The sequence below is a fragment of the Ornithodoros turicata genome, chromosome 1, assembly GCF_037126465.1.
Source record: "Ornithodoros turicata isolate Travis chromosome 1, ASM3712646v1, whole genome shotgun sequence".
Classification (NCBI taxonomy): Eukaryota; Metazoa; Arthropoda; class Arachnida; order Ixodida; family Argasidae; genus Ornithodoros; species Ornithodoros turicata.
In genome coordinates, this window is record NC_088201.1 from 38,495,964 (window position 1) to 38,522,487 (window position 26,524).

At 46.6% G+C, this 26,524-nt stretch overlaps 1 protein-coding gene across 1 annotated transcript in view; it reads left to right on the forward strand.

Moving 5' to 3' along the window:
* Positions 1 to 26,524, forward strand: part of LOC135378033 (hemicentin-2-like) — a 470,485-nt gene that overhangs the window by 12,701 nt on the left and 431,260 nt on the right. The window contains exon 2 of the mRNA XM_064610861.1: positions 17,498 to 17,550. The gene's annotated coding sequence lies outside the window, so the exon portion shown is untranslated. The remainder of the gene's footprint in view (positions 1 to 17,497; positions 17,551 to 26,524) is intronic.

A 26,524-nucleotide genomic window follows, 5' to 3' on the forward strand; every position in this document is an offset into this window, starting at 1 on the left:
TAAGTATGTCGCCACTGTGCCAGCCATGAACTCCTGGGTTATCCTCAGTGACTCTAAAAGTGGCTTAATCGCTCTTCGTACACCGAAGGACAATCGCCGCGCACACCGAAGCTCTTCACAAAGGTCATGACATCCGTCTAAAGTGGATACCAGGTCACGTGGGCATCCGCGGAAGCGAAGTAGCCGACCGTCTTGCACTGGACACTCACCAGCGCGCGCCCACATAGAAAGTCTATTTCACCAGCTCCGACGCGAAACGTGTTCTTGCTCTTCGCTAACCCGACTGATAAAGCGTGATTGGTTGAACATGGGGGAACTGACGTCACTGCTCCACAGGATAGATCCCCACCTCACACATCGAATATCGCCAAGGACGCCCAGACCAGTGGAATCTTTACTCCACCGATTTCGGCTGAACGTTTCCCCAGGTCGCGCGTTTCTAACCCGTATATAGGGATAGCTCCCATGGGGCGCCGCCAGAATTTTTTCCGGAAGAGGAAGAGCGGGGGGGGGGGGGGGGGGGGGGCACCATGTGTGGCATTCTGGTCTGCGCCCGCAACTACATTGTCTTGGCTCAGGACACACACTGAATACAAACGTCCTTTTAGAATCCTTGGTAGTGGGACCTCGCTACCCTAAGCGTGCTGGAGTAGCCGGCCCAATGTAGGGTCGGGCCAACATCTCCATATTTTGCTTTTTTACACCAAACAACCAACCATCTAACTTATGTTCACTTTAATGGTTTCAGACCTTAACTTGGTGTACAATTTATCCAATTTTACTGACTCTAACATAGCTGGAAACACAAACCATTAGAACACACGTCAGACTGGCAACAGGGCTATGTGCAGTATTAGACGCAGCTGAGACTATGTCCCCGTGTGTTATTGTACTGGTCTACTTCAACATTATCACATTTCATATTTCAAAGCTAACTAAATAGGGTGTATTTCAAAATCCCGTTATCATATAAGTTCATAACCTTGTCAGTGACAGTCTTGAAACATGGGTGGCATGCCAAAATCCAAGTACCCGAGATTGTAACGTAGAGTAGAGGCTGAGGCAATGAACAGACCGCACACAACACTGATTTTTCGTCAACTGCTGCCGGTCTTTCAGACCATAGCACTTAAGCCTCACAGAACCGAGTTATGCACTTCCATTAAAGATTGGCAGAATGGCAGGTTGAATAGAAACCAGTCATTGAGGGATAGGATCCGATCCCACTGCTAGAGCCTTTTCATCAACTGTGATTCTTTCATTGAAGATTTGCCAGTAATAATATGCATGGGAAATTCCTTCCGAAAGCTGCCGAAAAGAAAACCAAAGGGCAAGTTTCAACATTCGGCAATCATGAGTGTATTAATATAAGTGCATGGTAATAGTGACGTAACTGATAATATAGCGAGCGTAATAATAACAATCAAAGTTGGACTCCTTCGTTGGGTGTACTTATGCGCAGTTCCCGTATCTCACCATAGAATTACCTCACATACGAAATTTCTCACACTTTAGAAATACTCACATATGCACAATACAGTCATTAAGTGACCCCGTTACTATTTTAGCAGATGCTTCGTCTGCATTCAGAAAAGAAAGGTCGGTAATCTGCTCCTTATAAAAGTTCTGTCACACCAGGGACGCCAGTCAACTCAGTCCAGGCATTTCATTGTGGTATTCCCACTTGGTATCCGGGGCTTGTGTGCTATGCAGCTGACCTCTGCAATAGGTGTCGCCTTTCTTCCCCTGTCTCCGCACTTCATATCGATTTCTAGACGGCGACTGATATTGACCTTCGGATGCTGGATGCGTCCGCATAATGGAATCTACAGCAGCTCTGAGCAAAGCAGCGCTGAAGAGCACCGGCTTGCTCCAGTCTCACGTTGAGCGATTGGAAAGTTTCCCGGGCGCTTCTGTGTTTTCTTCATAAGGAAGCTCTCGACAGTGCTCCCGCATTCATCTTTATAAAAGCCGCATGGTTTACTTCAGAAATATTCCAAAGCGGTCGTGATGGAGTGTTATGGGAAGTGAGAAGCCGCTACGATCAAGGTGCGGCTTAACTACTCTTGCGCTAGATTAGGTGCACACCTGCGCACTGCAGCATAAAAGCTTATGGGCGAACAGCCGTTGCATTTCTAGGCGTGTTTTCGGGGTCATTATACTTTTATAGTGCTCTTTTCGAAGCGCAAAGAAATACCGACGGCTATAGCAAACAGGCGCGCTTTTTACTTGTCCGCTACTTACAGGACCTACTTCGAGGTATGTCCTGTTCCAACGCCTCCACATATTCCCCTTAACAGACCCCTATGTCATTCCTTCTCTTATAGGGCACGGCATAGTTTCTGATACCCCAGCAAAACACTCCGGTAGGAATCATGCCTCCACATGATCATTCTTATCCGGGCGGGTAGGCTCCATTGCTAGAGCACCTCATTCGTCACTCGCGGTTCATTACGTAGCCTGCTGTCGGCAGACAGATACAGTGAAACATTTTATCAACTTGCTCAATGTACTTTGCGTCTTCAAGGACATCGCACGGTGGCTGGGAACAAGAAAAAAAAAAGTAGATTGAGGTTTGAAACCAAATTGCAGCTGCAATATTGATGATGAGAGAAAATATATAAGAAACCGCCAGTCAGGGGTAACATGCGGTAGCTCGGAAATGTGGGGCAGATTTCTATCTGTAACTTCACTAATCGAAAGTCTCCAGTATTTTGTGCCAATGAATTTTTCAACAAAACTTCGCTTCATTAATTAATGAAAGCGCCAGTGTGTCACAATTTCTGATTCAGAGGGGGGGGGGGGGGGTGATGAAGGTGTAGTAAAATAAATATTCGGAGTTGGGTATGGAGTGCAGGCAGAGCGAATGGTTGGTCATACTGCTCCTGGAACTGACACCACCACCATGTATAAACGCATTTTTGTAACATTCATTGAGCTGCATCCAGGGTAGTACCCCCCCCCCCCCAATAGGGAGGAGAAACTTAGCAAATACATAAAGAGAGTCAACGGCGAAAATGCTGACTTTTTTTCACGACCGCATCATTTCCAAGAACTGAGACAACCAAATTTGGGGGACTACATTACAAACGAAGTGAACGGTACAGGCAGCGCTAAGCTCCACCGAACGGACAGGGACGTGAAATGATGAATACTGGCAACTGAAGAAGCATGCAGGCAAATCTGGAACATTTGATGAATCTAAGGGAATGATGAATTCACGTCGTATGCTAAGTCTGAGTGAGAGTATGATCATGCTGTAGTACAGGCCAGGGTGTCGGAGCGAACCGAAAACCAGAACCGAAAACCGAAAGAAAACCGCTATTTTGGAGCGAACCGGAATGGAATCGAAACCGTATACGTTTTTTTCGCTCAGGAGGGAAACTGAAAAATTTATTTAACGGTTTTCGGTCCAAGCAAAAACTTCGCCGGTTTGTACTACGAGTAGGCGAATTAAACTGACGTCGTGCGTTCTGAAGTCATGTCATGGATACTTTACGAGGGTTTCGGCTACGGTGCAATGTATGTCGATATACTATGGCCCTTATGCTCCCTTTGTAACTCCCGTTTTATCGTTCGCGCACATATACTTACAGGTGCATGTGACCGGTTGTGGCTCTCTACCAAAGTGCCGTAGTGTTCGTTTTAATTTCATCCGAACAAACTCTCCTCAACTAAACAGCGACCCAAGGGGGGGGGGGCGTAACGGCTTCTCTATCGGTAATGTCGCGCAACGCGTCCCTTGTTTGAGAGCAGCGAAGTTTAATACATTTACGTATCCGCGAGGCAAGCGCGTGCGAAGTGGTGCCTCTTTTGTGGACAGGACACGAAGAAAAGACAACTGAGCCGTCGAGCGCGTTTGTGAGTGAAGATGTTCCTCGATTTGCGTCGTACTCGTGCGGTAGTGCTTGCTTGCTAGGAAGCAGCAACAGACATTGGGATGGGATGCGATCGCACCAATCCAGCAAAAAAGTACTTTACGTATGACATCACAACAAACAAGTCCGTCTGTATCATGCGCTTCAAGAAAGGAAAAAGCCTATAAGGGCTAAAGGAGAAAGCGGAATAAACGGGTTTACATTTTGCAACATCGATTTTTTTCTGGGAATTAATATGCCCACCAGAAGTGGAACCGGTTAAAACCGGTATGAACCGTTATTTCTTTGCTCCGTAGCAGAACCGGTACCGAACCGTTTATGGTAGAACCGGAACGAAAACCGGAACGAAAAACGTTTCGGTTCGACACCCTGGTACAAGCCTCTCTTCAAGAAAATCGTTTTTTTTTTTTTCGTTAAATTGCGAAAAGTTACTGTACAAAATATCAGGAAAAAGTAGGAGCCAGTGTGAAAGCCCTTATGGTGTACTACATATAACTAAACACTTCGGCTTTACCAGATTTCTACTAAGAAGACTTCGAAACTATACAATCTCCGCCCCAGTAGACCGCCGAGTATAACTTCTTATGCATTGTACATGCACTTTCTGTACTTTGTGCTGCACTAGCGAAACTCTTCCCCACTGCCGAATGAACACGACACAGAGCGCCCATGTTGTGAGCGTTCCTGTATCTTTTAGCTTTCATTTAGAGGGTCCTAATGTATTTTTCACAAATGCACGTTGTTCTGTGTCATGCCGCTTCGAGCAATTACGGACCAGTCTCAGCACATCCCAGATGATAAACACCTCAGGATATACACCTGCTATTCTAAAGCAGCCGGGGAACTCACCGATGATTTTTCATCAGAGTTCTCCCTTGCACTCTCTCTGCGCTGAACCGCAACGAGAGAGTTTCGATTCACAAGACACAAAGAAACGGCGCCTAGATCTTGCTTTTGATTTTATCTTCTTTTTGGCGCGCTTACGTGTGAGGCTGTCATGGACAGCCAAAGACTCGCGTTTCCAACGGCATCGGGTAAAAGGTGCGTGCCCAACGGCGTCGGCTGTCTTATACCTTCTCCGCTGCTGTATTTGTTCCTACCACTTCACTGCTCTTGTTGCTTTAATGTTGCTTCTGCCAGACAAGATCGTACCCCGAGTAAAAGAAGGCATTCCCTCGGATCTCTAACATTCTAGGATTTAGCTTTGTTGCCACGGCCACATAACACAAAAGCCATACCATGTTGCAAATTCGGAACTTGTTCTTTGGCAACTGCTGAACTGCAAAGACGTGGTTTGCTGCAACCAGCATAACCATATTTAGCTGAAAGGGTTAAAAACTGGGCTGAAAAGAGTTAAAAACACATTTAGTTGCTCATGCTTAAAGTCCCGTGCACCATGATTGGCAAAGGACGGAAGGCGAATTGTACTTGAACGTATGATCCATGTGCTTAAGCTGCATTTAACGTGGGTGGGTTCTACCAATTGGAACGATGACAACAGGATAGCTTTTGTCAACTATGACAAGGTAGAAGCAGTGCGGCAGTCGAGCTTGGTTACATCCCGAGTAGGGAGCGCTGGAACGATTAAAATATCGCAGTCGCCTGAGAAGTTATACAGCAGCGGAATCCAACCACGCGCCTCTCGATTGCGCTACCCACTACTCTACGCTGGCATATACTTTCCGACGACCTGACGTAAGGGCCTCATTCAACGAACGGGACACGCACTCATCCTGTTCACATGGTCTCCTGCATGCTTTCTCATATATGCAGGTTGTCCACCATAACTATAGGAGTAATTCTTAAAAATAGAAAAATCACTTTTTCCCAGTTTTAACCAATGGCGATGCACTCCACGTCCAGAGGCCCGCCTTAAGAGGGCACAGGCAAGCTTGTGTGGCGATGCATTAATTAACTTTCGCTAATTAACTTTTTAATTATGAAAGATAGGCGGTTGACCAAATGGGGAGATCGAGTCCCTTGATGTCACTGGTAACGTTGCCGTTTTCAGAACAAAAATCGAGACAGTTAGAGTACTAGGGGAGGGCCTGGAAATAAGGCCATCTGGTGGTCGTTTTTCGGCGCTCAAGTAGAAGCGCTCCCGTTTTCCTCTCCTCTGTATGAGGGGGAGGGAAAACGTTGTCACAGCGCACCATGCGGAGAGGAGGGGATTAACTTGATACTTGATAAGGAATGTTTTGAACCGAGAGAGCTTTGAACGGGAGCACTTCTACTTGAGCTTCGAAAAACGACCACAAGATCGCCTTATTTCCAGGCCCATCCCTCGTGCTATAACTGTCTCGATTTTTGTTCTGTAAACGGCAATGTTACCAGTGACCCCAAGGGACTCGATCACCCCATTGGGACAACCGCCTATCTTTCATAATTAAAAAGTTAATTAGCGAAAGTTAATTAACGCATCGCCACACAAGCTTGCTTGTGCCCTCTTAAGGCGGCCCTTTAGACGTGGAGTGCATGGCCATTGGTTAAAACTGGAAAGAAGTGATTTTTCTATTTTTAAAAATTACTTCTATAGTTATGGTGGACACCCTGTATATATGTACACACACACACACGCACACACGCACACACACACACACACATACACACATACATACATACATACATACATACATACATACATACATACATACATACATACATACATACATACATACATACATACATACATACATACATACATACATACATACATACATACATACATACATACATACATACATACATACATACATACATACATACATACGAGGGGTGTTCAAGTCAAACCGGAACTTTCTGTCTCCTGGCTGTACAAATGACTCGCGCTACTTCTTTTTGGTCATTTTCACACGCGACAGGCCTCCGCGTTCACCACGTGGTGGTCCAAAGTTTATGTAAAAGAGAAGACACGTGCTGGACAAGATGGCCGACAATGAGGTGAGCGCGCACATCGAACAACGAATAGCCATGAAGTTTCTCGTGAATGAAGGCGTAAGGTCATCTGAAATTCACAGAAGACTTCAGGCTCAGTATGGCCACGATACACTTAGCCGCAACAAAACGTTTGAGTGGTGCAAACGGCTCAGAGACGGTCATACATCAGTGCAGGACGACCCCGGCCGGGACGGCTCAGAGCCCAGTGTCAGAGTTCCTGAGAACATCCAACTTGTGGAGCGCCTGATCCTCAAGAACCGACGGATAACATGTCTCGATATCAATAGTGCATATAGTGCGATCAATAGTGCATATTACTGCCAGATTCTCAGGGGTGTGCATAAGGCGCTGAAGCAAAATCGGCCGGGCCTCATCACCGAAAGAGTCCTCGTCCTACAGGACAATGCACGCCCGCATACCGCACATCTCACGACACGCACCTTACAGGAACTTGGCTGGGAGTTGCTGCCACATCCCCCTTACAGTCCAGACCTCGCCCCCAGCGATTTCCATCTCTTCTGGTTCGGCAGCTGGTTCGGCAGCGGCATCTGGTGAATATGACGGAAACTGTTCTGAGGCTGAAAGCTGAAACACACAAACAGACGAACGCAACACAAGCCTCAAGGTGACTAATACCCCTGCCACACGGGCGTATGGATGGTCATCGAAAGGGATGATCAGATTGAATGATGATCGGACTGACTTGAATGATATTAAATGATAGTGAATTGAGTGATAATCTGATAATGACTCTAGCTACACGGTCACTTTGGATTACCATTAAACTGGATGGTCATCTACTCGATGGAGACTCCAGATACATAATTGAAGCTGTCGATGATCATGGAAAACTGCCGGCGGTAGTCTCGTACCCATCGAGCAAGGAAGCGGTAAACAAACATTCGCAATCAAAGCGGCAAAAGTGAGTAAATACAAGTTAATGAAGTACAAAATTTTGTGTAAGTGGTACCATATATTTACTTCTTTACTATTCACCACAGCGCCCCGCAACGTCGCGCATGCGCAAATACCCGCACTCAGTTTTGCTTCTCCACGCATATGTTTTATCCTACAAACGTTTTATGCGCAAAAGTCTCTTACATGGAGGAAGGAAACACAGGAGCGGCCCTTCCAACTTTTTGTCATTGGGACGGGCGTGCCAGCCTTCGCATTGCATTCTGGGATGCTCCTGTCTACCATGTGACCGCTCACGTGACCCCAAGAGCATGCTCATGCCAGCTCCCAAAGCAGACGACGGAGTCGTGATTGTCTTGCACTTCAGATATCTGCATTGTGAAGAACGCCGCGCGTGCAGTTTTATTTGTGTGTGTTCGGAGGTTTACTCTTCTATTACAAAACCCGTCACAGTCTGTAGGACAAGCGCGCAGGACTAGAAACATCATTCATGGCAGCGACCCACGTGTGACGACGTGGCCACGTTTTGTGTGTTTGTTGCTGAAGTGGTAAAGCATGCCAGTAATCAAACATGTACAACGACGGAAGAAATCAAATGAATCTGCAGCTGTAGCACAGCGCCAGCTTGCAAACGAACGATTCAAGATGACTCACTCATAGACAGGGGTGCGAAACAACCGCATGTGTGTGTTTTTGAGAGAGAGAGAGAGAGAAAAAATGTAGGAGAGAATGTGAAGCGAGTGAGTGCGTGTCCAATTGGTCAATTGAGACCCATTGGTGAGCCGTCGGAAGCAGATGCCAGCGTAGCGTAGTGGTTAGCGCACTCGACCGACAATCGAGAGGTGGGGGGGTTCGACTCCTGCCGCATCCGGCTTTTTCGATGACTGCCATATTTCAATTGTTCATGTTGTCAGACACCTTGACTCTTGTGTTCTGTTTGTGTTTCGGCCTCATCAGAACAGTACTTTCCATCGTGTTGGAACACTGATTTCCCACATTCACTGAGTGTAGCAGTTGTGCCAGCTGGGTGTCGCAGTTGTTGTACGTAACTCTCCTACGACGAGGACGAAGGCGGTCGCTGACAGTTCACAGACATTCTATTTCAGTGACCTGGCGCACGTCATCATGGACTGTGCGAGTCTCAAGCAGCCAGAGATTTTGTACCCGCAGGGTCCCACCCACATCCGTAGAAAAGTGCGAGACGCGCTCCTAGCTTTCGTTTCCTCTGTGGGATTGTCGTGAACTCTTTCCTTCTCTCTCCCTCCCTCCTTCTCTTACTAATTTCTCATTTCTTTTAATTTTTTACCCTCTATCATTCCTCTTTTACTCCCCTTCCCCTTTCACAAAGGAGTGAGATTTGCCGCCTTGTCTTAGGCAGGCAGACCTCGCTCCCCCCCTCTTCCTTAGAACATCATACCACCACCACCACCACCATGTCCTAAATGTCGGTTCAAGAATGAATGTCCGAAGTGTAGTAGTTTCAGTTGTGCAGACTGTCCTTTGTCCAGCCTGTCCAACCACCATGTGACAACCAACACTCGCTAAATGGTGTCGTCCAGAATGATAACATCGCTCCAGTCATGGATACTGTATGCGATATTGTACGTCTGCCTTATCAATATAACAAGTGAGCTCTTCATTTCTGTGTGGTTTCCGTCTTGTTGCATAATTCGAATATATACTAATAAAGATTTTGGAAGTGCAAATTGCGCATAAGGTTACTTATTCATCACATTTGAGCTTCGATGCTCAAAGGGCGTCCAGTCCAATAGCCGTTTTCATCTGCATCGGATTGCGGACATGTGCAAGGCTTGTGTATCCGCAGCTTATAGAATCCCTTTCCAGTTCTTCTTTCGTGTCACTGAGCGATGGTGTGAAGCACCCGAGCTAGAAGCGTTACGATTGTGTACCGTGCCCGCCGGCGCGACAATGTGCAACGCTGTCTACCTTGCCGGGTAATCATGACTTCTGGGCGTGGCGGAAAAATTACGACTCGTGCGAAACGATTATGGTCTTTCTCAGGAGCTCTCTGCCTTTCTTTGCTGTGACGGTTTCCGCGGCAGCTGAATTTATGCGTTCTGGCGCGCGTAAACCATTTGCGGCCTGTTAGGCATTATCACGCAGCAACATGTAATCTATTCCAAGGGAAATAGGGCTGCGAGGCCATTTTCTCGCACACCGGGCTAGGAACGCTTATTTTACGTAGTATTACACTTTGTGACAGGCATAACAAAAGGGCTATACGGCGTTCCACGGTGCCCCTTCCTTACCCTAAGCAAAGAGGAACAAAAAGTGTCAACACAAGTATTAGAGAGTGTTAGTAGAGCGTTGGAAATGTCGCTGTGAAGTTATCGTATATACACCGGAACCAATGGTAGCGTCTATGACTCGGAATCTTATCCGTTAATTGGGTCTGGTAGTTAGGGTACTTCGGAAGCCACGTTACTAGTTATACGCACTGCGCGAAGCTCTCTTTTATGTTTTCCGCGAGCGCAGAAGCACCAACGCTATCCTTTACGTACGCAAAGGCGATAGCGTACGTAGGGGATAGCATGGTGGCTCGAGCCAATTTAGCGAGTTTTAGTGGATAGGTGTTCACGATAACGGTTCGGAAAATATGATAAAGCAATTGCAGTGTTTCTTTGAAGCGGGTGACATCAGACATCACATTGGTAAGCTCGAATTTGATAACTTCGTTTATTGTATCGTTTTTGTAGAGTTATTCCGGTGACCTAAAGTTCGCTGTTAGCGAGTGTTAGTAGACCGTTGATAACGTGGCTTATCAACGGGTTATCCAACAGTTATCAACGGGCTACTAACACTCTGTATTCACAACTTACCTTTTATGTTAGTATGTTGGCGTGTTGTTGTCACCCATTTGAGGCGTGATATAGACCCGTTTCTGTGGGCCAGGTGGTGCAAGTGAGTAGCAGCTTTAGCGCCCCAAAATATGGAACGCCCGGTAGTTTAACAGACAATGGCGGCAGTTCGCACTTGGCAAGATGCAAGTTGTTCGCACTTGGCAAGATGCACCGCTTTTTCTGAGGATTTCCTACAGGTTTTGCAGCTTTCCTTGACTCCACAACCCTTGAAACGCCATGCAAAACCCGCTGATGAAACTACGTACTGTTGGATCCGTCGCCGCTTAGCCCGAAATGGCGCTGCGCTCGACTTTGCAAACTTCGCTTTTGTGTGACGGACTCAGGATGGGAACTTGTCTAGCGTAAATTGAATCTCCCTGTGGCGGCTGTTGTTTTACGCTTCTACAATGATCAGTCCATGTAATGTGAAAACCGGGAGATTCACTGAACTCTCCCATCTGAATAGTTCGGAAACGGCTGACGCTAACGAATAACTTTCTGTTCGGTTAACATCCTTGAGACATCAGCTGATCATCAGCTGAGCATCCTTGAGACATCAGCTGACCATCAGCTGATCAGTGATTGGCTCATTTTCATACGCCTGTTTATTTAATAAAAATACAAACTTTTACTTTAGACGCTTTCGACACCTGGGCCGTAGCGATCGGGACCTTCAGCGATAATATTAAACGAAAAAACGCGTTGACACTTAGTGATTTTTTCGAGTAAATACGTAATTAGTTTCGGTTTACATATTTCTTGCGCGGAGTAGCGCAGCAATGCGCTGTTTCGCTCAGCTATTCGGCTCTCAATTGCGTGCTTATCCGTCTGGTTCACATACGGTGGTGACGGAAGACAAGGAACACCCGCCAAGAGACGCTTAGGTATTCCTTCTCCTTTTCTCGTTCTTACGAGTGCGCTGGTAGCGACAGCAATCCAAACCACTTCGCGAGTACATTCAAGCTATACCGCGGAACTATCGTCGTGTGTCTCAACCAGTGTACTCGTCCACCCCTATGATCGAATGAACGAGCCCGCTTCTGACTGCTACTAGGGTGTCTAGTCCAAGAAAAAGTACGTCTCTCGCGTGTGCCGTAAACTTTTGTCGGGACCCGCAACTCTGTGCCAGTCCCCGCAGACCCAAGTCCACTGTGAAGCCATCTTTCATTTAAAGGGGCACCAGCTCCCGTGGCATAGTGGTTAGGATGACCGCTTTTCATGCCGAGGCGACACGGGTTCGAATCCTACCACCGACTGTGTTGTCCGAGGTTTTCCCTGGGTTTTCCGAAGACTTTCCAGACGAATGTCGGCACAGTTCCCCTTGAAATCGGCCCAGGACGCATGCTAACACCCCTGTCCCCCAGTCCTTCCTGCTGTCCTCTCTAAATCTGTCCACGTCTGCTTGCCACAGTTACTTCGCGGCGTTAACACGGAATTTAAAAAAATTGAAACTTAAAGGGGCACTCAAGTGCAAAATATTCTGCTTGCGGAATGAAAGATGCTGTTACCTTGATCAAGCAATACAAAAGGAATGGGATTCATTGACTTCGTCGTTCGTGATTTATCAGCGAAAGAAACCGCAATGTAAGCTTTCCCTCTCCTTCTCAAGAATCCCGACAATGCAGAGAGGCCTCGGATTGGTCTCCTCAAGTGATCCCCAGCGATGATTGGAGGAATCGTTTGCGGAGACCGATGAAAGAGCGCTCCGCACTGTCGGCCTGAAGAAGAAGAAAATGGAAAGCCTAAATTGCGTCTTTTTTTTTTTTTTTATCGATCATAAATCACGAACGACGCAACCTGGGAATCCCGTTCAATTTATGTTGGTGTCAAGGTAACGGCACCTTTCATTCCGCAAGGAGAAAATATTTTGCATATAACAACGCGCGAAACATCTGTGGAATGCGGACGAACTCCTTCCTTGCCTAGAGCAGTGGCGTATCTAGAGCTACCTGCGCTCATGGCAACATGGTTAACATGATGTCCTTGCGGATGCGTTTTCGTGTGGTCCGCATATGTTTCACACTACAACCTCTGTAATGGCGGGTGCTTTAGATCATTTATGAATGTGCCAGGTTGAGTGCCCGACCTGGCACATTCACACCCGACCACATAATGGCGCCCCTGTTCACCTGGCGCCCATGGCACCTGTCCACACCTGCCACACCCTAGATACGCCACTGGCCTAGAGGCACTTCCACATTGGGGTCACTGAATTGGGTGTTCTGATGATTCTATATACCCGACATTGAGAGCACTTTGAGGTCAACTCGGCAAAACGTCCAGTGTCGAGGATCTACAAAATCTACAAAAACAGGATTGCCATGAATTTTGTAGGTCCTAACCAACTCGCTCGTACCAGCGCTGTTCTGGCGTGTTTTCCTTTCCTTTTTACTGTGAACTATGCTTCCCCTCAACCCTGAATGCGGACATGGGAACACGGAATACGTACAAATTGTCTTCTTGAAACGGCGGCTAGTCGTTGCAACGGAAGTTCTCCCACACAATAGTAAGCTTCCCGATAGTTTCCACGTGCAATAGGGTAGGGTACCAGAGCCGTAGCGACGGGGGTGCGAGAGGGGCAGCCGCACCGGGCGCCCTCGCCAGAGAGGGCGCCGAACGGCAGGACCTGTGGCAGGTTGGTTTGAAAGTATAAAGCGGGAACGAAGAGAATTTACGATCTCAGCAGTGCAACTAAGGGTTTACAGGGTTTCTGACAGCAGCGAGAGATTGGAGGGGGGCTTCAGATTTGCCCTGCCCTGGGAGCAAACTCGCCTCGCGACGGCTCTGAGGGTACCGCACCGCCGCGGTTGAAACACCCCATGTCATCATCATCATCTAGTTGCTGTTGTTGTTTTTGTGAGTATGTCGTTTTACAGCCGTCGTTTCTTCTGCGAATTTCGGATATTAACTTCGTTGTAAGAAATACTCCGAATTCCCGAAAATAATAAACTCCGAGTGTGCCAATAAAGTAAAATTCGAAAACCCGGAACCCCACACATGCCCTATTAATATATTGCACAAAAAATGAACCTTGTGTAGACCGAAGGGTTTCCGAACAGCCGTTTTAGTGCATCCGGTATACCTCGTGGACAGCGGTGTGTTGTTAGGGTATCGAACTGACTCTAAACAAACTGGCAACAAGGAGATCCTAGTGCAAACGTCGCGATCGCCGGACAAATTTGTCTCGGAAGGCGTTCTGATCTCTCTACAACATTTTCGTCTGCTGTCTCACGTTTGAGAGCTTTACAAGTCAGCTCGAAGCAAACTTAAATCTTCTGTTCTTTGAAAACAACGAGGATAACATCAAAGGGATAAGGGGATCGCGAGTATTTCTCGCGCAGCATTCCCTTTCTCTAGCATTCGGGAGTAGTATTGCGCGAGGTGGATCATCCAGGAGATACCCAGTAACATAACGCACATTGCGGCTAGTATCGATCGGGGAGGATCACCAAGTCTAGGGCTTCGTGGGCTCCCTAATACCAAGTAGAAGAGACTCCAAGCGGATTACTTGACTGGCAGTTGCTAGATGCAGCTATATGGATTACAAGCAGCATTCTAGATAACTGCCCAGGAAACGCTAGGACACTTAGCTCTGCGGAAGGGCGCATAAAACGCCACGAAGCTGACGTAATGCTTCAGCCTTCAGCAATTTAGTTATATAATGGCCCCGACAAAACCACATTATGTCTCGCCAAAATTGGTATGGCCCTTTACATTGCTAATTATAGCAGGAGAATTCGTTACATTATATTTTGGATATTTTGTTGGGCTCAAATAGTAATATGCGTCGCTGAAATTGCAATTGCTGTTGCCTTCCTGGCCACTTCGCTGCACGGACCATCAACTTGCAGCTCCTGGCAATTCCTGGAAACCTAGGTCCGTGTGGTTGCTATTTTCCATTTCAGCAAAGTGCATTCCAAAACCAGCTCCTAACAATGTGCTACATGTACGGACCATCAACTGTTATTATGCAGCGTTATTAACTTTATTTGTTGGATCTGTTTAGTAGGATTGGAGACTAAGAAACCGGGAATGCTCATGGTCAACTCTTCCCATCCCAACGGACGCTGTGTCGCATGGACACCGTCTCTCACATCGTAGAACATCAATATCGGCTGAGCTGTATGCTATCGTTTTCTTGTTGCGTAGAAGCCGACATTGAACACTATCTATTATCCTCTCATAGTATCTCTCTCAACGACTCGTACTCCAACACCGCCTGCGACAACTTGGTTACCCCAAGGTCTCTTTGGCCACTCTGCTCGGCCCAGTCCTGCACAGCAACCAGGGGGCGGTTACGACTACCCTCTTGCGCTTTCTTCATGCTTCCGGCCTCTCGACCAGCCTGTAAGGCCCCCTTTTTTTGTGTGTGTGTGTGTGGTGTGTGTGTTTGTAACAGCAAGTCGGCCTACGTCTGACTAACCTTTCCTCCCTTTCGTTTTTCAATAAACGTATAAGCCCAGTTGTTTCTACGAGAGATATCGCATAACAATCCGCGTGTCTGGGTATAGTCTACACTGACGCAAAGGCCGCTCTGCAATGGGGTACCAACATGGGGATTGTGGGTCGCTGTTGTAACAGAGCCTTCAGTCGAATATCCGTGCATATCCATACACATCTATCCATCTGCCTCTTCCTCTTGGAAACGTTTTTGCAGCCTCGCCTCTCGTCACAATCTTTGGCGCTGGCGACACCTTCAGTCATGATTGGCCTGCATTAATATGCCGAAAAGCTCTTCCTCTAGTTATGTCACTTAGGCAGACACGTTTCGACATGGAATTCTACACGGTAATCATATAGCACTGCCTGTGAAGCACACTCGCAAAAACTAGTGTAGCGAAGTCTGCGACCTTTGTTTTTTTAGCTCAGCGGTGCTTCCACCTTTCTGTTTTGTCTTTGCTTTGTTTTGTTTTTTGCTAGTAGTGGATGATATCGTGTAAGTCGGAGGTAGTACCCAAATCAAAACAATCAAAATGGCGGTGTTGCGAAGGCGTCTTGAGACGTTGCTCCCCGGACGACGACATATTGCACACCACTGAAACGGCTAGGATTAGAGAGCGCCTCACTGCAATCCCAGCCGATGTAGTGTTGTGCGACACAACGGCGTGTTGTACTGCTTGCGACACGCTTGTCATTCATAGGTACAGCAGCCCGTATTAGCTTGGCCGTCCCTGAAGGAGCTGCGTTCCATTATTGTGTTTGAGGGTGGGTAGTATGGCGTACGAGTTTATAGTACCACGGTTATTTAATGGGTGCGGGTTGTGTCCGACAACGTATATGTGAGGGTACTCATCGTAAACACGGCTCGGCTCGTATGTTGTCGTTTACAACTTCTCACGTGAATATATCTATAACGGAGTCAAAACTCCAAACAAATCAGTTTGGCCGATGCGATTTAGTTCATGGAGCTGTTTACGTGAGGTATGGGAATCAATAAAAGCATAAAGTGACCTCACGATGTAAACTCCCGAACTAGTATTATATTATGTACAAGCATATTACATCATCACAGACGAAGAAACAGCAAGAATAGACGTGACACGATGCCGACAGAAATTCCTAGCGTCCTTTCCTTCTTGACACTTAGTCTCGCAATAATGGTTCACGAAGTCACTTCTGTATACACATCGTTTCAAAAACGCTTAGAATCTGGAACTCGAGAAGCGACCACACAGAAAGTTTTCCCATAACGTGCAGCGGCATGTTTCTAAATTGAGAACTTATATTTACAGCTGACCCGCAGGTGTTTTCTGCCGAGCTTATACGACTAAATACCTTATACGTTACTCCCAGGCAGACTCTTAGGTATCTTGAGTACCGTACTCTAAATACTGTATCTTAAATACTTTTGTTTGTATCTTAGTATCTTACTGAGTACACTTCGCGAAAAGTATTTGTACTGTAGGATTGGATTGGAAAAATAAAGGAAAATATGGAGAGGTTAGTCCCGACCCAGTCAGAACTGGCTACTCCAAAACGAGTTTGTGGGTGAAAAAAAAGAAAGAAAAATACTGTAATACTGTAATTAAAATACTTTCTGTAGTACTCAGTACTCTGATTACTCTTTCCTGTTTGTCGATTATTCAGATGGGCATTCCTTTTTTTTTTTCTTTCTTTCTTTTGCCGCGTCTGACAATAGCTGATCTTTCCAGGTCGTTTCGACTTTCGAGGGAAGTCCACGCTGTTACCATCTGGCTTAAAACACGCCATGGCCTCTCGGTGCAATGACTCCTCTTTTCTGCTGATGTGCCCGATGTGCCCTCCAAAAGAGCTCAGTATTTTATTGTCCTATTGCACTGCATTCCTACTTCAACTTCTAACCTACTTTTTTGCGTATTACCTTCCGGGAGGCGGGGGCCTCGCGGGCTCTTCACCCACTGGTTCCTGGTACCTGACTCACTCATGACTCACAGTTGCTGCAGATTTTTGGCAATTTGTCATTGGTGGGTTTTCTCACCATTATGTCTTTGGATTATCCGTGTGCAGCATGTTCTTGAGAGATTCCCTCAAAGCAGTTTAGTCCGTCAGCGCTGTAAGATTGAACTGTAATATGGGCAGTAAAGAGGTTCCTCTCCTTCCATGGCCGTACCTGAGGCAATTTTTTGAATGCGTCTCAGAGAGGGACCATAATCTTTCGGTGCTCTGCAAGCTATGCTTGCCGAAGGGAAATGTCCTGTCAGTTGGAAAGACGTCTAACTCCAATCTAAGGAAGCACATCAAGGTATTTCTATGTATTTTTTTAGTATCTTATAAGTATCTTAAATACATTTCATAGTATTTACTACTCTACTCTAACTACTTTCATTTCTAACTATCTTTACTCTATTTTAGATACATTTCTAACTAGGTATTTAGTAACGTATTTCAAATACTTTTTTGTTGTATCTTCTACATGTCTGCTCCCAGGTCACTGATTCCCGCGGATGTATTGTGCCGAGAAACACTAGGCGCACCTGTTGGTATGTATTACGACGTTTGTTGTTCAAAACACTGTATTGGTTACTGATTTGTGTCTTATGTAGCAGTGGATTAAGGTAGCGACGCATATTGTTTAAACTGCACCCAGTATCACGATCTGGCGGGGAGTATCTGTCTACGGAAAGAACATAGTGTGCCATGAAACTAAAACGCTGCCAGTAGTCGTGATACCGCTTCATTGCACAGAATACTAACACGAAAAAAGACGTCTAATGGAAAAAAATAAAATAAAAGACCTGGGCCATCGAGCACCCATGCTGCAATCCCTAATCTAGCCCAGCGGACCAGCGTCGACACGGCAAAAATCCCAAAGGATTCTACTGGACTTCATCAGGGAAGGCTACTTTATATAGGAGTCCTTTAACAACAAAGAGTACCCGCAGAACAAGTTAACATGTGAGCACTCCACTGCCCTGTGCGGGGCCTGCAATGTGTGTTATGCGTGTGTGCGCGTTTCCTTGTATTCCTATCTGTCTTTCTTTGTTTTAGCGTGCCTTGCTGCCTTCTGGCAGGCATACCGCCTTTCTATGTTTTTAATATATTTGTTCAACGTCACAACACGTTAGCCGTGATATCGCCATAAGACCGGTTTCACACTAACGTGACGTTTTTCGCGTCCGTGTTGGGACCGCTTTTTTTCTTGGTGATCATCCGTGTACTCACCGTGGTCGAGGTTTCTTTTTTTTTGTTTTGTTTTACTTTGCACAGGCTCCACTCGTGTTCATGTAGGCCGTACACACTACCGTATGTCCTCGTGAGTGGCGTGTTCACGACGATAAATTTTCCCCGCACCACATCCTAAGCGATTTTCACGGAACAAACTCGTCTTCAACTCCGTGCCTTTTCAGACTACAGAGTTTCTCCTCCGTGTTAACATCGAAATTTGTAGCGGGTAGAAAACGAACCAGCATTGCTCAAGTCTGCTATTCACACTGGCCGAGCCCGTGTGCCCGGCTCCGCGCAAATTACTGCATGTCCGTTTTTTACCCGTGTTTCTCGAGCACTGCGCCCCTTTTTCTGATGCGTCTTTTGTCGATTCCTCAACGATTTGAGGACGTTGGAATTTTTTTATCTCCCTTCTCAAGTACAGCTTGGGACAAAACTTCACGGAACACCGGGATGTCGCATTTCTCCATTGGGGCGACACCCTAGCGGCAAACTGGAGTGAACCGGTCACCCGTTTCTTATTCGATCACTTCCTTATAGCTAGCAGGAGGCCGCTCCACTGAATAAATACGCCAGTGCCGTGTTCAAGAAACTTTTGTCCCAAGCTGTACATATAGATATTGCAGTGATGATCCGTTAGAGGCCATGTCATGGATATTATAAACAATGATGATGATGATTAGTATTTTGATGGCGCAGCAGCGACGAAGGCTATAATGCGCCAAACCGTTGTTAAAAGTGTCACTAGTTAAAAATGGTTAAACCCACTGCATGATACAAATTAACATGCAAACAAGCATTTTTATATTTTTACATATGTTTTTATGTGAGATGATGATTGGTGTTTTTATGGCGCATTTGCAACTTAGGCAATAATGCGCCAAGACAGTGTTAAATGGTGTATCGAATGGTTAAATGGTGTATGGGAAGGCGTACGGGACTAACCGTATTCCCCGTGAACGTTGCTGCTAATCTCTGGAGGTGTACTGGTACCATCCTTAGCGTAGATGGCAACTGCTGCTTCCAAAAGTCACAAGTGACAAGTGGTCACTTGTGACTTTGTATATATATATATATATATATAATGAAAAAAAAATAGCCGGAGCTCTTTGGCTGCACGTATAGCATATGTTTGTAACTCAAACGTCGCCATGCCAGTTCTGGACAGCTGTTTCGGCCTTGTTGTGCCTCATCAACAGGACGCAGGCAGGCAACGTTTGAGTGGATGGCGTCAGAAGGTCACGTAACACGTGATTCCTCCCGTCAGGGTGAGACAACTCACTCACTGAAAGCCCAGTGCAAAGCCAGTGAAGTATAAAATGAAAAAAAAAAAAAAATAGCCGGAGCTCTTTGGCTGCACAGCTTTGCACTGGGCTTTCAGTGAGTGAGTTGTCTCACCCTGACGGGAGGAATCACGTGTTACGTGACCTTCTGACGCCATCCACTCAAACGTTGCCTGCCTGCGTCCTGTTGATGAGGCCCAACAAGGCCGAAACAGCTGTCCAGAACTGGCATGGCGACGTTTGAGTTACAAACATATATATATATATACACAAAGGAAAAATAGCCGAAGCTCTGTGGCTGCGTATGTTTACAATTTGATCGTGCACTCCCTTCGGCTATCCCTCCCTTCGTCCTTGGCTGGGAGTGCACGATCAAATTGTATATATATATATATGTGTGTGTGTGAGTGAGTAAGTGAAAGCTAAATTGAGCTTTTGCGTTCGCACAGTTTCCGGGAATCAAGAATCAACATATGACGAAACGGCACTGGGGGTTTCGCGAGACTTGAGCAATCCAGCCGAAAGGTAGAAAACAGCGCTGTTCTCTAGCGGGAGGCCCTATGTGGGAATAGGCCCTTAGTTGACACGCGTTGTTTATGGAGCAAGTGGTTCCTTCAACTAGTTCATTCCGTCTTCCGTTCGTCAGCTCGAACCGTCCACCTCATATGCTCTAATAAAGCTTCTGGCAATTCCTGGAAACCTAGGTTTGTGTGGTTCTATTTTTTTTCAGCAGAATGCATTTCCAAAGCGTTTCTCCCTCATTTCAAAACCAGCTCGTAACGATGTACCTACCTTTTGTGTCTAGTTGTCGATAATGATAATGCGGTCGCCATGTTTCTATGCCACGCGCTGCACAATACGAGAATGTCTTGTGTCGACACGCGTTGCGCCTCCCACTGCGAACCAGCAGCTGACAACGACACTTCGCTGGCTGCACCAAAACAGGCGAACGCGATGTCGCACCCACGCACGGCTTCAGAGCAAAGTTTTGCAACACGCGACTGCTGTTGGTTCGGTAGCATTCAAATGAGTGTATATTCTGTTTGGACGAAAGGCTGCTCGCCAAATAGGATTGCTGCATTTTGGCAGGATTGGAAGTATTCTGGCCTAGCGTTCTTGCGAAGCGTTTCTTCTTTTTCTTCTTCTTTTTGCATGAGGGAGGAAACTGCGTCAGCTCAGCGTCGGTTAATCTGTTGCCGCATGAAATTGAATACCTGATGCATGAATCGGAGACCCATATGTAGATAATGTCATATTGCCAAGCCGGCACACGTTCCTCGGTGATATCATCGTTCTTTCTCCCTCTCCCCCTTTTTTTGGCTCTTTGCTAACCATGTGACTTATCACGTGCCTGTGCACGGGCCCTTACACATTGACTGATTGATTGGTAAAAGAAAAAAAAAAGATGTTATTCCCAAGCCACTCGGAACTGGTTACAGAATCAGGACCCTTTATTGCGCTCATTGTATGCGTTGTGATAAATTCCTTTAGCTATGAATAGCTGCTGTGTCATCATTAACTTATTTGTTGTTGTTGTTGTGTCATCCTTCTCTTAGACTCTGTCATCTGTGTGTGAATTTGGGGCATTCTATCCATCATGTTCTCACCAAATTTAATGCAATCGATGCCGCCCCCCCCCCCCCCCAGGAAAAAAGGTTATCGAGCTGAGCCATAAACATTAGTACACACACAATAGTAGCTATCAATAGTGTTTGCACGGCCCGGAGTTCTTGCATACAGAGGGCATGCAATGCATGAGTGTTCCATCAGAGTAAAGCAGCATATACCGTATGGATCTCTACCAACTACACCGTCTGTCTACGCTTGTGCCTGGTTGCTCGCCAAGAAGTTGGTTTGTAGGACTTACAAATGTGTGTTGTTAATATGTCTGACTATGGTAATAATTCGTCCATCACCAGCAGCATGGCCGAGCGGGTTACGGCGTCCCGCTCGTTGGTGGTAGCCAAGGCCGTGCTGAAGCCTGGGAGGCGGTGGGTTCGAATCCTACCACCGGTTGTGCTGTCTGAGGTTTTCCTTGGGTTTTCCGAAGATTTTTCAGACGAATGTCGGTACAGTTCCCCCTGAAGTCGGCCCAGGACGCATGACCCCCTGTCCCCTACTCCTCCTTGCTGTCCTCTCTCCACCTGTCCACATCTGTACGCCACTCATAGCCACAGTTCTTCGCGGCGCTAACACGGTATCACAAACAAACAAACAAAAAATCGCTCAGCATATATCGAAATGCTGAAAATGTGGCTGTCACGCATCTAATATCCAACAATATGCGAACAACATAAAAAGAAAGAAAGAGAACGACCGGACGGCATACACGGGCGATAACGAGGGGGGTGGGGGAGGGGGGGGAATGCACTTACGAATGCACGCTCCAACGTACTCTGTAGAGTTGCAAGCGTTACAGACCTTGTTGTAAGGCGTGGTCATTTAACGAATACAACGTGAGAAGTGTTAAGCTTTGATTCAGAAATGTTTACGTGACAGAAAGTGAGAGTGCATTTGTTCGATGCACAAACACGACATGCTGTTCGTCGCCCATCAAGTACGACGGTCCAAAAAAACCTCGAGGACACTGCGCATGGAGCGTGACCTATCAACCAGTCTCTGTCAATGAGGTTCCTCTCGTGACGATCCCGCCAACGGATTCCTTCGCCCTCTCCATAGAGATCCTCATCACTGAAGGCGGCACTCATAATTGGCGATTGCAGATTGCTCCTCTATGGCATTTTGTCACGAAATCTTTCTGCGCGGCGAAGAACGGTGCGCGACCCATCAATGTGTCGTGCGCATTTCAAGTGGGGTTAATTGGCGATGGTGCGCCTGGATTGTCACTTTGTCAAAGTGATGTAACCAGCTCTCAGCTGGTCAACCCCGACAACGTTCTATCGCGACGAAACTCGCTGGGAAAGAGCGGACGAAAAGTTGCCGTTTATCTTCGTGCTGGCGGATGAAAATTAATGCTGGAAAGGCACTTATCAATCGAAGGCGCACAACGGGAAGTTAAGGGGCAGTTGACGCGAAAGACAGAAACGTCAACATTTGCCCTCAGGATGTAGATATTGCCCTCAGTTCCTTGTTTTTTTGTTTGTTTTTTTGTTTCTTCTTCTTCTTCTTTTATTTCGTTTTTTTTTTCTTTTTCGGCATGAGGAGGACTTCCATCCTTACAGGGTGTCCCAGAAAACGTGTCATTGAATTTTAAGCTACGCCACATAGAATCATGTGTCAACGGCATCCTGATGTGCATGTCCTGTAACCTAAGTTTAATTATGTAAATTTTTGCAAACTGAACTCTGAAGTTTGCCAAGTAAAGGTCACTTTTTTACCGCACCAATGTGAAGCGCGTGCCGAATTTACTGATAATTGACAGGAATATTGAGGAGCTATCGTATCGGAAAAAATAGCCAAAAATCATGCTCAACGAAGCTCGCAGAGGATAGCGCGCGACGAATTTTTCAGCCAAATCATTGTCAGTCCGACGAAACGAAGTTGGAAACCCAGCCCACACCGGCATGGTAGAAAGAGATAACACAGACATAGCTTATCGCGTCCGGCTTCGCCTGGGACCATACCATCCCTCTCCCAATTTCAGGAACTGTCACTTTTTCTACTATCACTCTGTGGGCTGGGTTTCCAACCTCCTTTCGTCGGACTAACAGCGATTGCGCTCAAAAGGTCCTCGCGCGTTATACAAGTGCCCCGACAAGCATGATGTTCGGCTATTTTTCCCTATAGGATAGATCCTGAATATCACTGTCAATTATCATGAATTTGAGTAAATTCGGCACACTCCTCATGTTGGTGGGCTAAAAACGCGACCTTCCGAGTTCACAAATTTCCGAGTTCACTTCGCAAAAATTTACATAATTAAACTTTGGTTACATGACATGCACATCAGGAGGTGGCAAAAACCTAGTAAGAACAAATGCCGCTGACCGCATGATTCTAGCTGGCGTAGTTTTTTTATTAGAATTCAATGACACGTTTTCTGGGACACCCTGTATAGTTCCAGAGGAGCCCCAGAGCATGCAGTTTTCAGTGATCGTTTCGCTGTGAACAAGAGCTTTGGACAACATATAAGAATATTATTATAAATGGATATCATGTGCTTGTATTCACCCCTTCACTCTTTACAAACAGAAGGCACAACCGGAAGTTGTTTAAGGTTCCCAGAATCAGCGGCTGCATGTGGCGCCACGCCCTGTCACTCATTTAAGTTAACCCCTTTCACTATTTGTAAACAGTGAAAGGGTTTAACTGAAATGAGTGAAACGGCGTGGCGTCACATGTAGCCGCTGACGCTGGGAACCCTAGACAACTTCCGGTTGTGCCTTCTGCTTGTAAACAGTGAAAGGGTGAATATGAGACGGTAAAAGTAATAGGAGGGACGAAAACAGATGAAAAGCGTAGGCTAATCGTTGTCGTCAGTATACAGGGGATATTCATCACGGAGGTCCTTGGTGTTTTACAGCGACAGCTGTATAGTGGAGACTTTCTCGATATGGCGTCGGAGTCGTCGGCATTCGCATGTCCGCGCAAAACCCTTAGGCCCGGTACCCACATGCGGTAGATATTGTCGCAGCCGCTTGCCGCGCGTATGCCTGCTGCACCAGCCTCCGCCCGCGACTCTCCACAGCGATATCTCGTCAAACGCGAGAGCTTCTGAGACAGTGTTTGACACGATAGCCAACGACAGCGAAGTCGAGTGATGAACTGTAGTGAACGTTTCCATTCTTACATCTGAGCTTTTGCGAAATCAACATCACAGACGCAAGAAACGCAGACTTTGGGTTCACTCACTGTGGCGATAGCGCATTCTTTTCTTGTGAACAATGTTTAGCTTTCACCTTCCTGACACTATGACAGTCAATATCTTACACTTTACTTACCTGCACTCCCAAACTTTATACCAGTGTCGGCCCAAAAAGTCATTTCAATGCAACGCTCTATAATGTAGGCAGCAATGACATTTTATTTCCTTCATAAATTCGCCGCTTGAAGAACGTGAGCACCGCTGCAACATACCTTCCGGTCAACGACGTCGTCCATGCTTTCCGTGCGGGAGGCCGGTAGAAAACAAGAACGTCACACAACTTCCGTTTACTTCCTGATTGGCCGAGCATGTGCGGATGCCGCTAAAAATCGTGCACTGCGCGATCGCCAAAAAGCGGAATGCGGAGGTGGCTTTTTCCGCCCAGCGGCAAGGTTTACTGCGCCGTGTTCGCGTTTCCGCGCAGTTCTCCGCATGTGGGTATACGTGGCCTTGCACTCGCGCTTTACCGCACGCACAAGCTCCTTGCTGTCGGAGACTTCAACGTGGACGTTTCACTGGTCAAGAACGCCACTTTCCTAAGTGATATGTCCGAACAACTGGACCTTCCGCTGTGCACCGACATCCGCCAACCCACAACTACACATGGCTCATGCATAGACTTGGTGTTCCAGAACAGCCCCCTCGTTCAGGACACCACTCACATCGCCAACCATTTCAGCGACCACAAATCAATACTCATCACGCTTAAATAAAATTGTCTACGCACTTTCATCCCACCTCATTTCACCACACGCACAGCTGACGCTGAATTCCGCGTTACACGAGTCGTAACCGTCCTATAATTTTTACTCGCCTCTGGGTTTTCCTGAGTTTTGACTGTAGTATAGGCCATGTTGGGTCACCTTGATTTTTTTTGTGTGTATTCGACTATTTCTTTACCTTTAGAGGAAGTAGTCACTACGCATATCAGATAAGATGGCACATAGCTGGAGTGTGGAGCATAGGTATATTAGCTACGTTTAAATGAACATGGCAGATGCGCATTTTATTCACTTAGTGCATTGCATCTCATGTAAACAGGATAACTCGCTAGGGTGGTGGTGGTGCACTCCGCGTACTCGTTGTTGTACTCGCTTATGTTGTACCCTTTGTCGCTTGTGTTGTTGTGTTGACCACACGCGAATGAGCACCGTCGCGACTAGAGCCAAAAAGAAAAAAGAAAAGGAAAAAAAAGTATGAAGGGATGAAGGTGAGTGAAGTACAGGATGTATGAAACCGATGAGACCGAAGCGGGCACTGTGGATGGAAGGTATACGCTTTGATACGCATATCCTGAAAGAATGGCGTGCATATAATATTATGCGGGAAACAACAACAACAACAACTTTATTTCAGGATGATGGCTGGGGAGTTTCATCGCCGGGGGCGATACTCTACCCCATTGCTGGAGGTGAGGCGGGGAATGAAATAATGAGTCCCGTCACAATAAGGACCGAAGTCCTGTGGCGTCCAGAAAGGTGAAGAGAGCCTTGAGGGCAGAGCGGTGGTGCGCTGGTGTGATCGATCCAGGGGCCAAGGTGGTGGGTTCGAATCCTATCACCGGCTGGTCTGTCCGAGGTTTTCCCCGGGTTTTCCGAAGATTTTCCAGACGAATGTCGGCACAGTTCCCCCTGAAGTCGGCCCAGGACTCATACTAACATCCCCGTCTCCCACTCCTTCCTGCTGTCCTCTCTCCATCTGTTCACATCTGTACGCCGCTCATAGCCACAGTTGCTTCGCAGCGCTAACACGGAACAAAAAAGATATTCGCTTCCAATCCAGAAGACAATCGTATGGAAGGATGGAACTATGCAACGCGATTAATTAATCAGATCCACAGCCATCGCGTTCGTGTAACATTGTTCGTTGTTGTCACCTTCTCTAGCAATGCTGAGTAGAAAAACTAAAATTGGTATTAAAGGATCGCCGAGGGGGAAAAAAATCCTGTGGACTTCAGCTACAACGAGACGTCGCAATACAGAGGCAATAGCATAGCATAGCGTAGCACAGGCAATTGATCCTCGCCACCGCTCAGTTTAGTTGATCACTTTCTACGACCGTGGTAATTAACACGTTCATGAACGCAGGTGTGCTAATTAATGATGCAAACAGTATTGTTCCTTTGTCAGCGTTCTTACGGATAATTGCACACTAAAATTTCTTTTTGCCAACTTTCTTCTG